Source organism: Cyclopterus lumpus, chromosome 15 (assembly GCF_009769545.1).
Source record: "Cyclopterus lumpus isolate fCycLum1 chromosome 15, fCycLum1.pri, whole genome shotgun sequence".
Taxonomy (NCBI): Eukaryota; Metazoa; Chordata; class Actinopteri; order Perciformes; family Cyclopteridae; genus Cyclopterus; species Cyclopterus lumpus.
The window spans coordinates 6,784,602-6,804,729 of NC_046980.1; the positions used below are offsets into that span (position 1 = coordinate 6,784,602).

The 20,128-nt window shown below is 42.1% G+C and overlaps 1 long non-coding RNA gene across 1 annotated transcript; it reads right to left on the minus strand.

Moving 5' to 3' along the window:
• Positions 1-384: 384 nt before the first annotated feature.
• Positions 385-19,063, minus strand: LOC117743844. Its single transcript, XR_004611131.1, has 4 exons — positions 18,785-19,063; positions 12,437-12,500; positions 10,360-10,491; positions 385-3,417 (listed from the first exon to the last, which is right to left on the minus strand). It is a non-coding gene; the product is annotated as an uncharacterized LOC117743844 (long non-coding RNA).
• Positions 19,064-20,128: the final 1,065 nt, after the last annotated feature.

The window sequence follows — 20,128 nt, forward strand, 5'->3', positions numbered from 1 at the left end:
GCTCTCTTCACACACCAACAGGTTCATGTAAAATAGTTTCTGTTACAGACGGAACTGGCAGGAATACACAAAGGCAATATAAAAGAATACAGTTAATACAATTTAAAGATTATGACATTTTATTCTACAACCGCAAAGTATAATATTTGTCACCCAATAATTACAGTGAAGCAGAGATAAATTGAACAGGAAAACTCGCTCTATGGAGGCCATGTCCACACTAAAGTGGAAGATATTTAATGGGAGTAAATACAAGTTGTGTTTCTTGTGTCAAACCCCAAAATAATATAAACCACACAATCATTGTACATCCATATTTTTGAAAGTGTCTAGTGTGCTACGAAGTATATTATTATTAAACTATATTATTTTATATATATATATATATATATATTCTGTTTTTGCTGGCCGAAAAAAAAGAATCGGTGTGGATAGAAGGATCCAAGTAGATCTAACTTTAAATTGATCAGGATTAGTGTGTACATGGCCTGCAAGTGACCAACAATTCAAAGAATTCCGTTTGATAATCCAAACAATAGCTTCGCTGAGACATCCCACGATACAGTTGTATTAGAGCATTCCTGCGTGGCGTTTGCCCAGGGTCGTTCTCAGCAGCAGCACATGACCTTCTCTGAATAACGCTGACCCTCAGTGGTTCCTTGACTGTCTGTTGTCTGAAGTCACAGTGAGAAGAGTCCTAGCACACACAGCACTAATAGCAAGACTACAAGTGACGGCGTCACTGTCTAATAAAAAAAAAAAAACGTGACATCACAGCAGATCCTCGGTCCACCAGGTGAAGCTTTTTTTTTTTGTTGTTGCCACAAATAGAGGCAGTGATGTTGCAAGGAGCAGCAGCCCAGATAACAGTGGCGCTCAATGCCGCGGGGATGCAGAATGGCATCGCTCATAGCGGTGGTGACGTCGCACTAGACAGCGATGAGGTCACTGTACACATTCAGTCGGGATGGTATTTATGTGTTAGCCCACAGATATCAAAGGTATACAGCAAACTGCATTACAGATAACAAATGTAATTAAACAACACTTCTGCAACGGGGACGTTTTTGCAATGCAATTTAAGTCCTCAAAGCATTGAGACCACTGATAAAACTGGCTTAATTTACTTTTCTGAGCAGTTACACACAGGGAATACCTCTCATTTGTGTAGGTGGATTATTTTCCCAACAAGAGGGATGCAAACAGCCACAGGGAGATACTGCATAGCTTCTTGGCTGCTGTATAAAACAATGGATCACAGTGAAATATGGAAACACTTTACTAGTGATAGGTACAACGTTGGGCTCCAGTGGCCCACTGACACTTGGCGTTTCTTTAATACCACAAGAAACAGCTGAATGCATGGAAAAAGACCTGAGTAGAACGATTTATTGTGCCGATAGAAAAAAATGCAAACGGGAAATGGAGAAGCAATTGGTCTGAAATGTGTAAAAGTCTTTGCTCTTGAGGTTATGAGCAGCATGTGCAAACTTTCAACTATGAATGCACATAGTCTATCAATATGAAATCCTATTCTAAACATGTCCACTGGATGTGTTGTATGACTGTTCAAGCAGTATGTTTTCAAATGTTGTTTCCAGATGTTTCAGCAGCTCTTTTATGAAAAGATGTTGGGTTTTAGTTACGGTGCCATGTTTGTATCTGTACCTTTTCAACAGTGCATATTAGGAGAAAGAAAAAACAAGTTTTCTTCTCCTGCTTCAAAGACTTAGAGAAGTGACATAAACAAACAGTTTTGCTTTATATACTTAAAGAATGAATCAATAACAAATGGACGCACCGTTACATAATAATATAGGCTTTGCATACATTCAAATGTGAATGTAGCCCTTCATAGACCCGTGAAGCATGGAAACTTGAGAATGTGCTCACAGAGCCAGTGGACATTGGCACACCAGCTAGACTGGCAGCAGATTGTCTGCACCAAGAGGACATTATGGGTAAGAGACCATTAATATCTCTGTACACAAAACAAGAAGAACAGAAAAAAAAGATGCAAAGAAAATCCTGCTGTGTACAGCATATCATGCATCTTTTAATCTGTTGCCACCAGTATCGGGGTCAGTAGTCATTACAATGTGAGTAGTAGGAGTCATGATACTCTCATGATATTCTCTGTTCAGACACACACTTCCTGAAGGTGGGTTCAGATTAAGAGCGTATAGCAGCTGCCATAGGATCTGATTGTTTGAGGAGCAGGAGTTTGAGTTGATGTTGGTGGAATTGCCGCGTCCAATTCAAACTACCAACAGAGCTGTGTAAAGTTAATTTACAATGGGATATAGTGTGGACTACCTTTATCCGCTGCGATGTTGCTGCGTGCTACGCTAACTGTAGCTCCAGGGCAGCAACAACTGCTCCTTCGTCTTGACGTGCCTTAATATGTTAATGTACTATTGTAAGAAATTCACAAAAGAAGTTAATACTGACCTCTGACTGGGATGAACGAGTTGTATTAGAAGAAATTAAAGCGGGGGAAGAAGGGAACAAAGAGAATTAAAGGACACTGTGAGCTGCTCCACAGTCTGTGATGGTTAATGAATTAGAGCTGGCCTCCATGCTGGGGCATGAAACACAGTAGCATAGGTTAATGCTGACAGGTTAAAGAGGGCAATCTGACACTTACAGCAGGACTGACGGAGGAAATGTTCATGTAACCGGCTACACAACGGACTGGCTTGTTGGCTGGAATAATGACTGAATTACTGGCTAATTAATTACCATAATAGGTAATTCAATAGACTGGCTACTTGACTGGCCAGCCAGATGACTGTTTGGCAATGTGGTTCTTAGACTGGTACTTTCTTGGATGGCTGATTAACTGCAGGGATGAGGCAAACTGATTTAAGGGCTGACTGGCCGAGTGACGGGCTGTAGTTATTTGGCATATGGCGGATGGTTGAAACTAGGATGTAATATATCCGCCTCCCCTTTGTCTTCCTCCTAAGCCACGGTCAACGTATCGCCCACTGCTTTGGACATGAGCGTGTTCTTCTTCGACACTTCAAACTGAAAAACATGCATGCTCAAATAGTTTTTCCAAGCCATGCATCATGTGCTAATAAATCCTCCCGGTGGTCACTTCATCTATATGACGAAAAGCCTCAAATGTGACCACAATTAGTTTTTCTCTCTGTTGGGACCAACGAAACCCTAATGTATCCGTAAACAGCTCTTTCAATGAATGTCTTGGATCACTTTGGTGACATGACTCTGTGGCATCATTCCAGCTCAAATAGCCAAAGGTATGTGGAGTGGAGTGGTAGCGTGGAGAGCGGAGGGCTCACTTGTTTGTGTTTACAGAGTGTGGCTGACAGGTTGAGGTCCTTTGGTCAAGGTGATGAGGAGAGGGTAGTGGATGTTCTCATCGTATGCGTCTTTTCCCTCCGTCAGCATCTGAGAAACACACAACACGAAGAGCATTAGCTAGGCCCAGAACGTCTACAGAAATATGTATACAATATTTCAGTTTATTAAAATAATTTTCTGTAATTTCATGAATACTTATAATACTTCAGGGTGTTTTGGTTGCCCAAAGATTAAAGACGCTGACCATGTATCACGAGATCATCTGTTCGAGTCCTTAGTTGGATATGTAACCCCTCAACTTCTGCCACCTTTCCCGCTGTCATGGTATCACAATTAAGGCAAAAATGCCCCCAAAGCTATACATTTATTACTGTAATTATATCTAATTTCTCTAATGTCCTTGTTCTCTTCTGTGAACCTTTCATTTGAAAACCCTGTCAAGAAAATAATACTTGCCTCCTGAAAGTTAAGTTAGTTATAACATTATGTTGTAGAGCTCATAAACGAATAATATTGAATTTAAAAAAAAAACTGAAACAAAAAAACTAACAGAAATTACACAACTCTAACCATTGAAATTAAATATTAGCATTGGCAGTTTATATGCCTCAACTTATTTGATTGTGGATCCATTTTCTGTAAACACACACACACACACACACACACAGCTTTGTGGGATGCCTGTGTGCCCTTTTAAGCAGACTTGGCAGTTTGGGCATGCAACTGCTTATTAGCTCGCCCAGCGTCTGGCCAAATGATCAGAGACTTATGGAAGTGAGTTTAGTGGGTCTGCTCATGTGAGTGTGTGTGTGTGTGATTGTCTGTGTGCAGTGTGTGGTGATACCAAACAGAAACTCAAACTGACCCCGCGTCAGCATCATATAAGCAATATGCAAGAGAGAGTCCAGCCTACTCAGATGCTCTGCTTGTTTACCAACAAATAGGCAATTTTTTGGGTCAATCATTTTATTAAAATATTTCATCGAAATATGCAGATCTGCTAATACTCTTCTACACTTCTACTCCTCAATTTAAAGTGACTGTAGATAGTTGTGTTCATCAGCTCAGAGGTCGACTCCCTGGAGGTCTCTTGATTTATTCAGCTGTATTAAGACACATATAATAAGTAACACACCCAGTAATAAATGCATGTAATCTGCAGCGCGGTGTGTGTCTGTGCAGGTAGCATGCAGTGGTGGTGAAGTTCAAGAGGGGAACAGGGCTCCGGACGTTGGGTCGTTGTTAGGAAGTGTTCAGGCTGACATTAGCACTGCATGATTAAACGCAATCCCCTATTCATTTCAATGAGACCACTGCATTCCCACAGCAGGGGCGGCTTCAAAAAAGTCAAGTCAAGTCTCATTTACAGTGCACATTTGAAAAGAACAGGTGTTGGTCAAAGTGCTTTAAAAAGGGTATCTAAAACATTTAAAAGTTACATTAATACATGTACAATTATTTAATACATATTGAAATAATACAAAAATAAAGAAATAGATAAATAACAATAACACACACAATAAAAAAATGTCCTTATCCCACAAAAAAGTTGACCCTTTTAATAACATTACTTAAATATGCATCTATTATCCATATAAATGTACACGTATCTGATGGAAGTATAAAGGTGTAAAACCAGAAAAAGTTGAGGTCCGGAATATTTCTTATAAAAATAATCCACCCCGTCTCTAGGCTTGTGTGGTTTAAGTTGCTACCTCACACACAACCTGCCCTCCCAGTGAGACACCTTCACCGATACCCCGTCCCTCCCCATTGCCCCATTCTCCTGAATATGAACAAACTGCTCGCGTCTTCCTTACCGCTCTCACTCTCAGTTCCCTGCCCCACCCCCCCCCCCCCCCCCCCCCCCCCCCCCCCCCCCCCCCCCCCCCCCCCCCCCCCCCTTCATGTGCCTTATCTTCCTGTGGCCATCCCTCCAGGCACCGGCCGGTTGTTGAACCTCTGACCCCCAAAGGAAGAAAAAGAGAGAGAGAGAGAGAGAGAGAGAGAGAGAGGGAGAGCAGACGACCCAGGGGTGGTTGGGCGTGGAGGGGCAGCTGCCTGCCCCCTATGCTAAGCCCGGTAAGGGGACCACAGCCAGCATTCACATTCAAATTCTACCAGGCGGAAGGAGCAAGGAAGCGATAGATGGAGGGTTAGAGCGGGAGGGAGGGGGCCTTAACACGGTGAGGGCTAAGAGCTTGCAGAGGTGAAAAGTTTAACAAGCAAAGCTGTTCCTCCTGATCGCAGGCTGCCTAATCAGCTTCATGGGTGGCTGGCTAAATCGGCTCTCAACGCGACCCCCCCATTTCAACCAACCTTTTCTCTCTTTTTTCTCCTTTCCTAGGTCATTTATTGTATTGCCATTTTCGCCCCAGCTTCTGTCTCTCTCTCTCTCCTGCTCTCATTTTGCCTTTCTATTTCTCTGCCCACTTCTTTTTTTCCCCAGATATTCCTGCCCTGCTTGTATAGACCGGAGAGAAAGTGAACGCGCTGGAAATAGAGAGAGGAGGGGGGCTTTGAGACAAGGGAGTGGTGGATGAACCGGATGTCTGGGGTCTCTCTCGGCAGGATTAGGAAACAGAGAATGAGGGATTGGGTGGATGGAGAGACGAGTAGAAGAAGGGATAGAAGGACAGGCTTGAATAAATAGAGAAGTGGGTCGTGATGTAGGAAATGGGAAGATAGAGGGGAGCAGAGGGTGGGAGAGTGGAGAAGGGTGAAGGAAGATATAGGGGGGGGGGGGGATGAGGAGGGGGGTGGCCAGGCAGCTGAGGGGGAAGAGAGGAAAAAGAATAAAAGAGGGAAAGAGAACGAAAGAGGCAGGGAAATGAGTGTGAGTGCATGGACACAGTGGGGATACTATTTATGCATGTGAGAGAGACGGGGGAGGTACACATGTGCACACACACTCAAATGCATGTGTGTGTGTGCGCGCGTGCGTTAGAGAAAAATTAAAATTCATGACTCTCTCTTCACAACCATTTGAGTAACAAGATTAAGATGGCGGGTTAGAAAATAGCGCTGGCATTATCAGGCTGCTTGCAGTCCCTCCAGCTGCTTGCCTCTCTATTCCACAACAGTGGGGATAAGAGGATAACGCGCTAGCCCTGTCTGCCCGTCCCAGCACACGCCTTACACACACACACACACACACACACACACACACACACACACACACACACACACACGCACACACATCGGGCCTGCCTGCCTGCTGTCTGTAGTCCTTGGAGTGTGTTTGTGTCAGAGGGTGAAAGTGTGTCTGTTTGGAGAGGGGTGAGCTGGGGGTCTAGAGATGGTTTGTAAAGAACTGCTAAAAACACTCCTTTCCACACAAATCAAACATTAAGATAGGCAGCATATTCCAAACTAAATCAAATGTGACTCAACTTTAGGAATACAAGGCCACGCAGGAGTTTGGGATTAAAACCCGCGTGAAAAGAAGTCAACTCGGACTCATTTAGAAAGACAACCAGTTACTGGATATTGTTGCATATTTAAACAAGTTTGGATTGGAGTGGAGCCGTAACTCGATTATTGTTTTGCTGCTTTCAGCGATATCATATCATATGATAGGATCGGGTACGTGGTCCATGCTAATGATCGAATATTCACTAGAAAACTAAAAAAACTTTTTTTTAGTTGGATGTAAGTGCTGATGTATGGCGGTTACAGCAGATAACGCTGCCAACTGATGGGAGAGAACCTTTAATATCAGAACACTGTTGATTTATTGAACAACACTGATATCTTGATATTCATTTCAACCATATCCGCTCCATGTCACAGCTATTTGAACTACATGCAGTGGCCTATAAACAAATGCTTTATTTAAAAATATAAAAGATGAGCAAACTCAATTAATTTGGATAGTTTTCTCGTAAACATAACACATGAGACTGACCCATTTTACACGGTGACTATGACTAAAAGTTAATTTGGTGTAATATTAAGCTAGTGTTTGCTTATGAATTGGATACATTTTCACAAGTTTCAGAATTAAAAAGAAAAGTAAACTTTTCAGTTCATCAAAAGTGCTCCACCTGCTTCTGGTGGAGACTTCTTTGATTCTTTAAAAAGATATTGTGAAAGAAAATCCATAGTGTGTGTTCCACTGCCGGTTCTGATATGCATTTTTATTGTGTTCTGGTCCACCAACTGGAAGTAAATATAGTTGAAGAAAGCTAATCTGTGGTGCAAATGAGTAGCAGCTGCTAATTTGGCTTTATGTGTGTGTGTGTTGGTAGTGTATGTTTCAGTGTGATATCATCATGTGGTGTGTGTTTGTGTGTAATGTCTAGCCAATATGCTGTCTGAGTGATGTCTGGTCTATGCGGGATTGTGATATAGCTTGTTTCTTAGCTGTGAGTGTGTGTGTGTGTGTGTGTGTGTGTGGAATGGTCAGTCAGGCACATACAAGCACACACACAGAAAGCCACACAGGGGTTGTTCAGAGTGTTCATCAGAAGATAAGCAGAGGAGACTTAATCACCTTCAGATGTGAGGGGGGCACTTCAACTTGTCCTCATATCCACACGCAGCACCTGACCCCACTGTGTGTGTGTGTATGTGGGCATGTGTGAATGTGTGTGTGTGTGTGTGTGTGTGTGTGTGTGCGTGTTCGTCTGTGTGTACTGTTTGTGTCCGGCAGTGACGCGTGAGCCTAATGGTCTGACGTTAACCTTGCATGCCGAAGAAAAGAAAGAAACACCAGCATCATTTCAGCGTGTTTTTTATTTTTAGTCTGAATTTCGCTGTTGACATTCTGTTGTTCAGCGACTCTCGTCACTAAAACTGATCTGAGTGTCGATCTTTTCAAGCGGTCGAGGTGCTGAACCACCAGAATTATTCACTGTCTGTGTTCTGTGGCCTTGAGGCCAAATCAATTCTCTCCGCAGCTTTTTCAAACATAGTTGTGTTTCTTTTAAATTTTAGGCAATGGCAGCATCCACTTTAATCCCACCGAAGCTACTTCTTTCTTTCGTCCCTCTCAGCTTCTTTTTCTCTCTCTCTGTTCTTCCTTCTTTCAAAGTCAGTTTGTATTGGTTTTTTTTAAATTTAGTGTCCTTTTACTGAAACAACTTATTGTGCGGTTCCCACTTCACCTGAGGCCCAAACCACCTGAAGCCATTCCTCTTGAATTGAATGTGCTTTCCAGGTGTTCATCCAAAAGTTTAGAGACATTCTTTCTATATATATTTCTCCCTTTGTCTGAAATATTTGTAAAGCAACTGTTCGTGCATTTGTTTTAACCAGGAGGGGAAACTAAACTCAATATTTTAACTTTGAAGTTGTGCTCAATTAATCAGGGTCATTTTATAATAAAAAAATATATAAAATAGCCACAAAATATATTCATATAATACTTTCACTGGCAACTTTTTTCCAGTCCAGACAATAATGTGACGGTATTGTACTGCACACACCGATTATTAAAAGACTGGTTTAGGGGAGGGGAAAGACGGTGGCTTTGGTTAATTACTGAATGCGTAATTGAATCTCATCGTTTTTCAAGTCATGGTGGATTACAAAAATATTTAACCCAAACCACGATCTGTGCCTAATCTAAACTGAACGCTTTCATTGGCCTAAACATAACCAAAATATGTTAATTGTTTATTTTCCATGAGGGGATATTGCAGAGAAAACAATTGACATTATTAGTATATGTTTTTGAAAACAAGCTGATTTTACAGTATATTAACAATGAACAGTTTCCTCGTTATGTTCAGAAAAATGTAACCCGGTTGGCATTACGTGTCTTTGCTAATGTAAATGAGTTATACATTACATATACTTCACTTTTTAAGGGACAGCGTTTGCACAAACCGGTGACAGACAATGCAAAGACTGGTACGGGTTTGATATGGACTTGATTGTGGTCGCGCCATATGACAGCAGATACCTCCGACCCTCTCCCTGCAGGATGGAGTCTTTCCCTGCCCCTAAACCAGTCTTTTAGTAGACCGGGTGGGGCTGAGGACTCAAATCCTGTTTGGTGCTTTGACCTCAGCCTGCCGTAAAACCTGTCTTCAACCTGTAAACGTGTGCTCACTCTAAGTGTGGTTTGAAAGGGTCCAGAGTCCCTTAGATATAAAATGTGTGAGCAATTGTGATGTTAAAATCTAGCGGAGGGCTAATAGTCAAGAGAGAAGGAGATGTTTCTCTGCTGAGGGTCGGAGCCACTTTAACAGGCACTTTAATGGCCAGTCTGTCCAATTGTCCCACCAGTGTAGGTGAGCGTCTGTGCACCAATTTAGCCCACTCCTTGCTGTCCTGTTCTTCTGTAGCTGTGTATGTAATGGAGTTAACAGCTGGACTCCACTTCTTTAAACACTGCCTACTTGTGTGCTTTCTGTCACTTCTCTTTGTCGCTGTCCTCCTCTCTCCTTCGCTCTCTCCCTCTCCGTCTTCCTCACTGTGCCGAGTTAAGGCCGCTTGTTTTAGCGTCTGTGTGTCTCACAAAGCGTCCCGAAGCATCAGACCACAGGCTTAACACCATAGACTGTACGGACGCAGTCCTCGTGCCGTCACCCATAGGTGTCTGAACAACTGTCGTGATGCTCAAAGTGGGCTCCGGCTCCGAAGCAATATATAAGAAGCAAATCAGAGGGCTCATGTGTCAATTAACCACCATGTGAATAATTACATTTGAGCACAGAATGAGGACTGTGGATTCCCGGTTGTTCCCTGTTCCCCTAGAAATATTGTGTAGACTACCTACAACTGCTGCCTTTGTTAAAACATGAGGCAAGAAGATACTCAGGCACAAGACACAAAGTCATCACAGAAACGGTTGTTTAGCTGATAGTCAATGAAGGAAACTTTAAGTCATTCTTAAAAACAATTGACACACAACAGTTGCACAGATCATGCACGCATGTCGTTATAGTCAATAATGTATATGACTGATTCTATGAGCACAGCAGACAGTTTTGATTATGTCTCTTTTAAACAATTGGATACAGAGCTCTGGCATCATGCTGACTCTCTGAGTGTCTTTCTATTGGTTTGCCAGCTCCTTACCTTTAAGTGAACATCCCAGACCTGAGCATCATACTGCTGGTGTTGAGAGGCACAGAGTCCGGCCTGCTGGGCCAGTTGACAAAACAGTCTGAGAGTTTCCCCTCGCAGTGGAGCGAACACCAACGCCATGCCCTGGATAGACAAGGGGAGGACGGTGAGGGTACTTATGGAGCTGGATGGTGAACATAGCGGCGTAGAGTACTTCACAACTCATTTCTCATGACATTTGCTGTTTAGCTTTACAAACACACACAGTTAGTTGCCTGTGTGTCTCTTTCCTTTGATTTTTAGGTAAATATTAGATGTTAAACCAAAAGAAAAGAAGAAATGTGAACACACATGCGTCGGTCTGACTTGTGTGTGTGTCTGTGTGTGACTGACGGAGACAGAGGGACGGTTTGTATGTGCACATTCATCACAGACGTCCCGTCTAAGAGGATTACCAACAGGTTCAACGTTTCTTTGAAATCCTCCAGCTTTCAGTTGTATTTCATGTGGATCGTGTTATTATTGTTTTAAATAAATGGACCAAAGAGGCATGGTCATGCAAACACACACATACGGGATCATGCTTGACAGATGATTTTTCATCTGTATATTCCCCCCCCCCCCCTTGGTCTAAACACATAGCAAAAGCAAACAAACAACTCCTCCCATCGCTAATCAGCTGATTAAGGGGATCCAGCCCACCGGATGGACCACCTTTGTCAGAAACAACAAATTAGTGCCATTAGATAGGAGAATTAATTGCTTTGTTAATTGCTTAATCAGCTTAGCAAATTATTAAATATTTGGCAAAGCTGGTTGTGCCAGCAACAGTCTGATGGCCGACACTCAAATCATATTAGCCCCTGAATTATCTCCACTGGATTAAAGAGAGAGAGACATGAAGAGAGACTTAACACACAGATGTACAACAATGGCCAGATGTCATGTCTGTCATTCGACAACAGCAGCTTCGGCATTCAACTGCAACCGAGACACATATTCCAGTTGCAGGTTGCACTGCAGATGTCACAGTGGGAAATGTCAGCTGGGGAAACGCGTGTCGCCGCTGGCAACAACCCCAACATAATATTAATCACATAATCCTTTTGTCTTTCTAGTTACCTCTGTCGCTTGTAAAATAATGTTATTAAATAAAAGTGGATTTTTCTCACTTTACCTATTGTGGTATCAAACCAAGTGGAAAGTTTCAGTTTTATGTGCCTGGGTTTTAGTGTCCGTCGCTTAGTTTTCTGTCTTATGAAAACAGTTCAGAGCGGCCTCTGTTTTCTGGTTTCATTGTTTATAATTTGGGTGAACTGACACTTTAATGACTTGGTGCTGATCTGCAAACCACATTATAACCTGCATGTTTCTGTTTCGCCATCTATAACAAAAATCTAAATCAATGTCTAGATTCTAAATGAAGAGAAATGTATCTTCCATTTCTCTCGGCCTAATTTCGCATCTATCCTGACTGTCCTTATTCCCACCTTTTCCATTCCTCTCCCTCTCCTCCCTTCCTGTGTCCACTCCTCCTCCTCCTCTTTCTTCTTCCTCCTATCTCCTTCCCTCCAGTCCAGTGTTCACCTCTTTTTCATAAACAGATATTCTGGCCTGTGTACTTAAAACGCAGCCCCTCCTCCCTCAGATGAATAGGAACCTCAACCCGATCCCTTCCAGCCTTTTGCTTTCTTTTCCCCCCCATGTGCTTTGGCTGTCACAGCGTGGGGCCTTATCGTGAGGCCAAAAGGGAGAAGTTGCCTCAGATTTATGATTAAGGGAAGGCAGGGGAGAGAGAGACGGAGATCAGAGCGCTGCATTCAAGTTGCTCATAATAAGCATTAAAGCATTACATGATATTAATCCTGTGAGACTATTAATGTGTTTAGGGTTATGATGGAGAAGAGTGGGGTGGTGATTCAGAGGAAAGGGATAAGCTATATATATATATATATATATATTATATATATATATATATATATATATATATATATATATATATATATATATCGTAGACACACAGAGGCAAACACACATACACGCAAACATATACACACACACACAAACACACACACACACACACACTTACGTTGGGTCGCAGTAATCTCCTTATAGCATCAACCAGGCTGGCTCTGTACTGGTCGAGAAACAAACTGGGAGGAAGAGGGAGAGACGGGTTAGAATGGATTCTGATGATAGCAGCTCCAGATAAAGCAGCAGGCTATTTATTTCTCTTTTGTTCACAAATAAATCCACCAATAGGAAGAAGGGGGAAAAACAATTTGCATGAGTAAGACGCTCTTCCTTTTTGTTTACGTTTGAGTTTCCATGTGTATTCGAGGCATTGAGAGGAATGCAGAACATCATAAAATCCAGCGGGCACAGATACCATCGCCTCCAGTAAACACACACACACACACGTGTGTGTACGCGCCGACGTACACACTATTATGGGGCACTTCAAAGTAGCGCAAAAGCACCTTGAATTTGCGGAATTAATACCTGCAGTGTGCACTCTGAAGTTTATAGCAAGATATGAGTAGAAAAACAACAAACAAAGGGAAAACAAATCAGAAATGAAGGAGTAATTAACTGGCTCCATTGTACACTAAACACAAGTGTACTGTAACATGCATGTGTCTAGGGGAGAGACTGTGTACATGTACATGTACACAGTCTCTAAACGGTCACTTATGCGTTGGGGAGGTCATGACAATCAGCTCCTTGTAGCACATTCAAAGCCTGGTATAAATATGGTAATCCTAATTAGGTCACTAAAGTGTTTACTTCTTTATCAGCACATAACTAACTTATTGAAAACAAGCTGATTTGGTGAGTTTTAGATGGGATGCAGATAAATACAACACACACACACACACACAGACTCCAATCATTCTAAACAAAGTAACACCTGTCTCTATTTCCACAAAGACAAATTCCAATCCATTATGCAAGTAAGCAGAGCGCTGTGTGTTTGCGTGCACCTATTATCACAGATGAGAGTGGAGTAATTTGACTAAAATGGAACAATACGGTGCAGATTTGACATAATCCCTCACATCCGTCCAACTGGCCAGCGGAGTGACAATCTGGACGTAACTTTCCTCTGACCTGTCCTCACACAAAATCCTCTGATCCCGGTGAGGAATGAGAGGTGCACGTCATAGAACCTCCTCTCTGCCTCTCTGCCCACAGCTACACAAAAGACAGGACTTAGCAACACAAGCTCCCACCGAAAACCAGGATGTGAGTGCGTCCGTGTGGAGTTTGTTTTTCTTCCGAGGTGAGACAGAGGTGCAAAGTTGATTTGACTTGAAAGGTGAGAGGTTTGTGTTTGGTTTATTTTGCCACCGATATGAGTTCACGGGAAAAGTGAGTGGTGAAGAAAAATAGGAAGTGAGCTAAGTTGGGTGGAGGCAACAGCTGAAACACACACACACACACACACACACTGAGGGCAGGGTAAGGACATCATGTCATTAAGAGGGCAAACAAAAAAAAAGAGCCACAATCATTGCTGATTAAAAGTTTTCCTTTCGAGACATCTACATCTAATGACACAAATCAAGCCACAAATGTTACATAAAGTAATCCTAACAACAAATACCCTTTAAGTCATGTGCTGCCAGTCATTCAGAAAGAAATCCAACGTTCAAGATTACAATTACAGGGGCAATAATTCCTAATTAAAAAACAGGGCAACTAAATGTTATGTAATAGAGAAAACATGGTACGAATACCCCCAACAATGTGCAAAGGTCATCCATCAAGAGGGCAAGACAATATAGAGTAGAATCACATAAAGGTAAGAAGCTATATTTCAGATATATAGGGAAAGAAAAAATCACCACTGCTATAAAAGGCAACACAGCAGAATGATGCCTCCAGACTGTCAGAGACCTATTGTCTCACACCGACCCCCCCCTCCAAAACAGTCCTGAAAACTCCAGTCAGAATTGACTTAAGGTCAAAGGTAACAAAACGGCATTGTGTGTGTATGTGTGTGTGTGTGTGTATGTGTGTGTGTGTGTAAGGGCGTTGCTGCTATATTTGTCTGCTTACACACATATTTGAACATACAGGATGTCGTCAAGGTTGCAAGGGTGGAAACACATGACATCATCTATTAGGCATTCTTTGGAAATGTAAAGGTTAATATGCACGTTTTTTTTATTTTTTATTATAGGGACATTACAAGGTTTTTCAAATGTATTACCTGTAACAATTTATGTTAGGTTTTGTGACACTTGCATACTTGTAACATATATTAGTTGATGGGTGGCTGTTTTATAGCCAAAATGATCCAAACGAAAACATGTGAGGCGGTACCGCCCTTGCTTTTGTCAAAATCAGCTCTGAATTTTTATCCCAAACTTCCTCCTAAATGTCAAAATTTGAAATGACAACATTGCCAATGACAATAACATCAGCTATTATTCAGTAAGTAATAGCCCTTTCACTATGATTCCAGTTTTTTGTGTATTTTGTTGACGTGTATTTTGTTTTTCTTCTGATTATTTAATCCCAGTCCATCTAGGAAACTTGTACTACTTGTAATGTTTTGTGGGAAAACAAGAATAAGCCACTAATGTAGCAACATTATGACCGTGTAAACAAAAATAAACAGAACAACACACACACAAACAATGCAGTGTATTAACCTATATCTTCTTAAAAACTCAGTTAATACCAAAACTATCATGCAGCTCAACGCTGGTTTCACACTTTCATCCTATCAAGCAGCACACAAGGACGTGTGTGTGTCGTTCTTAGAAAGCGACTTTTGCTCATATTTACTGAAACGAGAGTATTAAAATCAATTAACATACCATTGATATATACCTCTTTTTCATTCATTTAAATTCTATCAACTGTAAAAAAAAAAAGATATATATATATTTTACGAAAATCCTATAATAAAAACCGATAAAAGACATACACAATTATGGTTCTTAGAGGGAGACAGAAGTATTTTGTGCATAAAATATAAATGCAATAAATCATGCCGTAACCAAAATTATAATAATTTTAATTACTTGATGCAATAATATGTTTGACAGTACAATATTGATTTAATTTGTATCAGCATTGTGATATTGACTTCCAGAATCTAATGAAGCATTAACCTTGACTAAAGATCTTCCAGAATAGACATATTCTGATCGATAATGCAGATGAAAGTAAAGAATGGTAAAAGCCCAAAAGAGGGTGAGGATGTTTTCGTATAATAAATTAAACATAATGAAAAGAAAAACAATGTTTCTTGATCATGACCTGCAAGCAGCACCCACTTTATGGATTGTCTCATTGTCACCGCAGACTGCCATTACATATTTCTGACCAGCTATTGTGCTACGTCATCACAGGAAGATGTTCTGTTCCATCCAGCTAACTGACAGGCAGCTCTTAAATGAAACACAAAAAAAGGTGTCCATCAAAAAGTGCACGTGTGGATTTATGCAAATGACATAGATACTGTGCAAAAATAGATCAAATGCACACACGCACAAACTAACACACACATAAACAGGGCTTTATCTCAGAGCCCACACATGGACAGCTTTTGGAGAAAGCAGACATGCCAACATCCCAGCCAAGGATCCTCTGCCACACACATGCACACTGCAGGAATCCCTCCCTCTGCCTAAGTCTCACTCACACACACACACACACACACAAACACACACTTTGTCTTTCTCTCTCTGAATCGCTTAGATTTCGACTGTCGTGACTCCTCATTTTACTCGTTGAAAATTCATAAAATTCTCCCCTCGTTAAATATTCTAGAGTCGAGGAATATGCCCGTATAGTTGCTTCAAAGGTTTCACTGCCGGACACAAGGATTCCTCTAAATGCCCATCCTCAGGGTGTGTGTGTGTGTGTGTGTGTGTGTGTGTGTGTGTACTGGAGGCATCTTCAAGTTTCCACAACACAAATTAAAGTTGAAGACTGGATCATGCAACTAAGATTGAAACTTTTCTCGTTCGGCAGATGAATGTGCAGACTGTGCACCGCGAAGGTCGAACTTCCAAGTGAAATAACAACAAGCTTCACTGGTTTTGCATTTCTTTGATTTCTCTTTCAGCCGCATTCTCTTGATCGTCCACTTGTTTCTTTTTCCCAATCTTCTTTCTAGTCTTCTTCACAGCTCCACGGTGCATTCCACAACTCCTTTTTTTGTGGGTTAATGTGTCTCTTTTTGCAAAAGTAAAGGAAGAGAGCAGGAAGAAAAAGAAGTACAATTATATAATTTACAGAAGGTGGGTGACTTTCTGTACCACTCAAGACTCAACAGTTCTTCTTTTGCATAATACTATTCAAGGATAAGCGGGAAGTTTCAATAGCAACAGTATTCAAAAGAAGTCCGTAATGGACTGCTGACACACAATGTTCCACCAAAACTCTTCTCCTTTCCTTGCCCCCTTCTTCTCTTCTGCTGCTCTCGCTTCTCAGCGGTGGTTCAGCTGCTGCCGGCGGGAGCTATAATTAATCGGAGTGGAAGCCGCGTTGTTGACCTTTTCGCAGGTGATCATCGCCACGATGCGTCCGGTAATCGGTCAGCCATCATTCTTCAACCATCACCACTGCAATTATCCCACTGTCAGTCACGCGCGGAGAAGACGGCACCGCGGAGAAAAAGGCATCTAGCAGCACACCCACCGCACAGACCCGTGACTAAAGCATGCATCTGCTGAGAGGAACGGGCGATATCCAAAAAGATTCACATGCAATTTGCTCTGTTCTGCTTCTGTCTATCGCACACACACACACGTGCATACACACACGTGCATACACACGAGTCCGCTGTAAAGTATCCTCTATTAGCTGCCGGCTCTCTTTCTCTCTCTGGGTGCTGTACCTGACTATTACCTGTAATGACCGTGACATTACAATAATGATAACGGTGTTTGCTAATGCTGCACTTAGCACACATGCACACACTTGTGCAGACACACACACACACACACACACTGTACACAAGCTAAATGTGTTTAGTGTTTGTGAAGCTGGAAAATAGTCAAGTACTTTCACTTCAACCAACAGTATGTCCATCTTTTCATTGTGTGTGTGTGTGTGTGTGTGTGTGTGTGTGTGTGTGTGTGTGTGTGTGGTGGTAAAGGGATGCTATAAGCATCTCAGAGTGGATCTTTCCCTGGTACTTCACCACTGCAGATGTGTTTTGAACTGCCTCAGTGAGCTCCACCAGGAAGTGGAGTAAGGTTCCTCAAAGGGTTGCTTTCATCGTACGACAATATCAGGAAAGGTCAGCAGATCTCCTCTCCTCCTAAAACACTCACACATAGTCCCTCTTTATGATCTGTGTATACTCCTCCCACGCCTGCACCACCACCCTCTGGCCTACCTGCCTGTCTGCTGATTTTAAGGTCTGCAGCATGTGTCACCTTCTAAAGGTTTCTACATCACTGCCCACTAGAGCATTGGAGTACCCCCAGCAGGACCCCAACATGCACTGACTCTCACTTGTATTGGTCTAGGCCTGGTCGGTTGGCACAACTTAAGTCTTTCTTTAAATGCTAATAATTTATAAACATCCTGGATACCTGTCAATATATTTGTTCAAAATAATGATATGCTCATTTCAGTATGTTTTCTTTTTCTTTTTCTTCTCTCTATTAGACACTGCAGGTGTTACCCGGGATACCAGGATGCAGTAAATTGCAATTGAGCAGGGTGTACTTACTCTTTTATTTACCATTACAGACCTGTGTACATGTGTGTGTTTGTGTAAACAATCACGGTAATCACGAATCCATCCGCTTTGATTGATTTGCTACAAAGGAAAGTAAAACTCTCAATTGCGTTCAACATCATCATTCTTTCATTCTTCGTGTTTTTTTCCACGGATGTCGCTGCGTAGGCTACACTACAAATCATAGATGGGCGGAAACCTCACACGGTACAACGGAAGCAATAAAAAGATGTTATTTCTCAATTGGCCACAAGATCTACATTTCAATGAACGATAGGCTAATTGTTATGTTTATGTTGCCTTATTCTCTCCCATTTCATCTCCATTTCTAACTCCTCCCTCCATCCGCCTCAACTCTTTCTTTATCTTACTGTGTCTCCTTCCTTTGTCAAGGCGCATTATATTGCAATTTGCTAAGTCATCCATTTGCTGGGGACACCAAGCATGAAAACGAGGCAATTTGGTGTAAAATGGAGGCTAGACGGGCATCTGAGCATGTATGTATGCATATGTGTGTGTGTGTGTGTGTGTGTGTGTGTGTGTGGCAGTGCGTGTGTGAGTGGGGACACGGCAGGGGAAGGTCCTAGGCGCTGGTGGGGGGGGCCATGCAAGAACTGTCACACAGAAGGAAAATTAATGCATGAAGGCACACACTAAGATAACGTGTGTGTGTTCGGTGTCTATGTGTGTGTGTGTGTGTGTGTGTGTGTGTGTGTGTGAACCTACCAGTCTGCACACATGACAACGTCAAAGTGACCCTCTAGTGCCGATATGTCGGACTCAGAGTCCACACCTCACCACCCCTGTAAGCACACAACACGACACAGACACCAAAGTTTAGTATCTGCAGACTGAGGGAAGCCGGCGTTCATGAAACGTCAAACAAGCAGTTTTGTCGTTGACCGCTTCTCTTCCTGTCCGCAACTCGTTGCGTTTCCCTTGACACCCACTGTTCTTCTGCTTCAGTAGAGATTTGGAGAAAGTGGCAGGGAGGGACGACATGTCATCTGTCGAGGTTAAAGAGAAGGAGCTTCTGACCATGACACTGACATTTATACCATCGTGAACACACACACACACACACAGACACACACACAGTCACACAGAATGTATTGTGTCGCTATTCAACATCCACACTTGCAGCTCTCTTCCTCTTTCTAATCTCATCGACAAAGCACATTTACAATATAAAATATAATAGTTAAGAGTACAAAAAGACCAACAAATGCTTTGCACATTACTAAACAACATAATAAAACCCTATATACACTATAAGAATAATACAAATAATGATGTATATTGTTATATAAGATGTGATGTGCTATCGGAGAATTGGGAATAGTGAGAACCAATAAACAAACAGATGTAACTTGTTAGTCTATGTCAGTTTTTTTGCACAATCAAATATAATATTTTAGTTTGTGAAGTGAGTCAACTTCTTGCCGTTTGCGCAGGAAGTGGTGCTCTGATTCTACGTGGTGTTGTTGCCAGATTTGTTTGGTCTCAATGTCCAGATGGTTGTTTGTAATGCATTAATAATCCTTCTCAGTTACTGGTCACTCGCTATTTCCTGTTCAGTGCTCAACAGTATTGAAGTTTACTTTTGTAGTAGTAGGTTACCAGTGGCTAAATTGGTTTTCCTTGGATATAATTTGATTGTTCCAGATAGTGTAAGGGTGGTGCTGACGCTGAGAACCACCGCCAGCGTCCCCTCCATCTCTTTTTCCACACCATTTTCCTTCTCTCTCTCAGACTGTTAGGCAGAGTGGGGGATTATTAATTAGGCATTATTAACACCCAGTAAACAAAACATTAGGCCCCGGCTAGAAAACCAATCTCAATTCACGGCAGAGGTCCCTATGTGCGCACACTCATTCGCATGCATGTGCCTACACCATCACGCAACATGCCCCTCCCTCTCCCTCCCCGTGTCCAAATCGCATCGTGCCTTCGCCTCTCTTGTGGCGCGGCAATGACAGCAGGCATAATCTGAAACGAAAACAATCAAAGTAATGTAGCCTAATTATACCTTTACTTTCTCTCTCCCTTAGTCCACTCTGTAAATAAGCG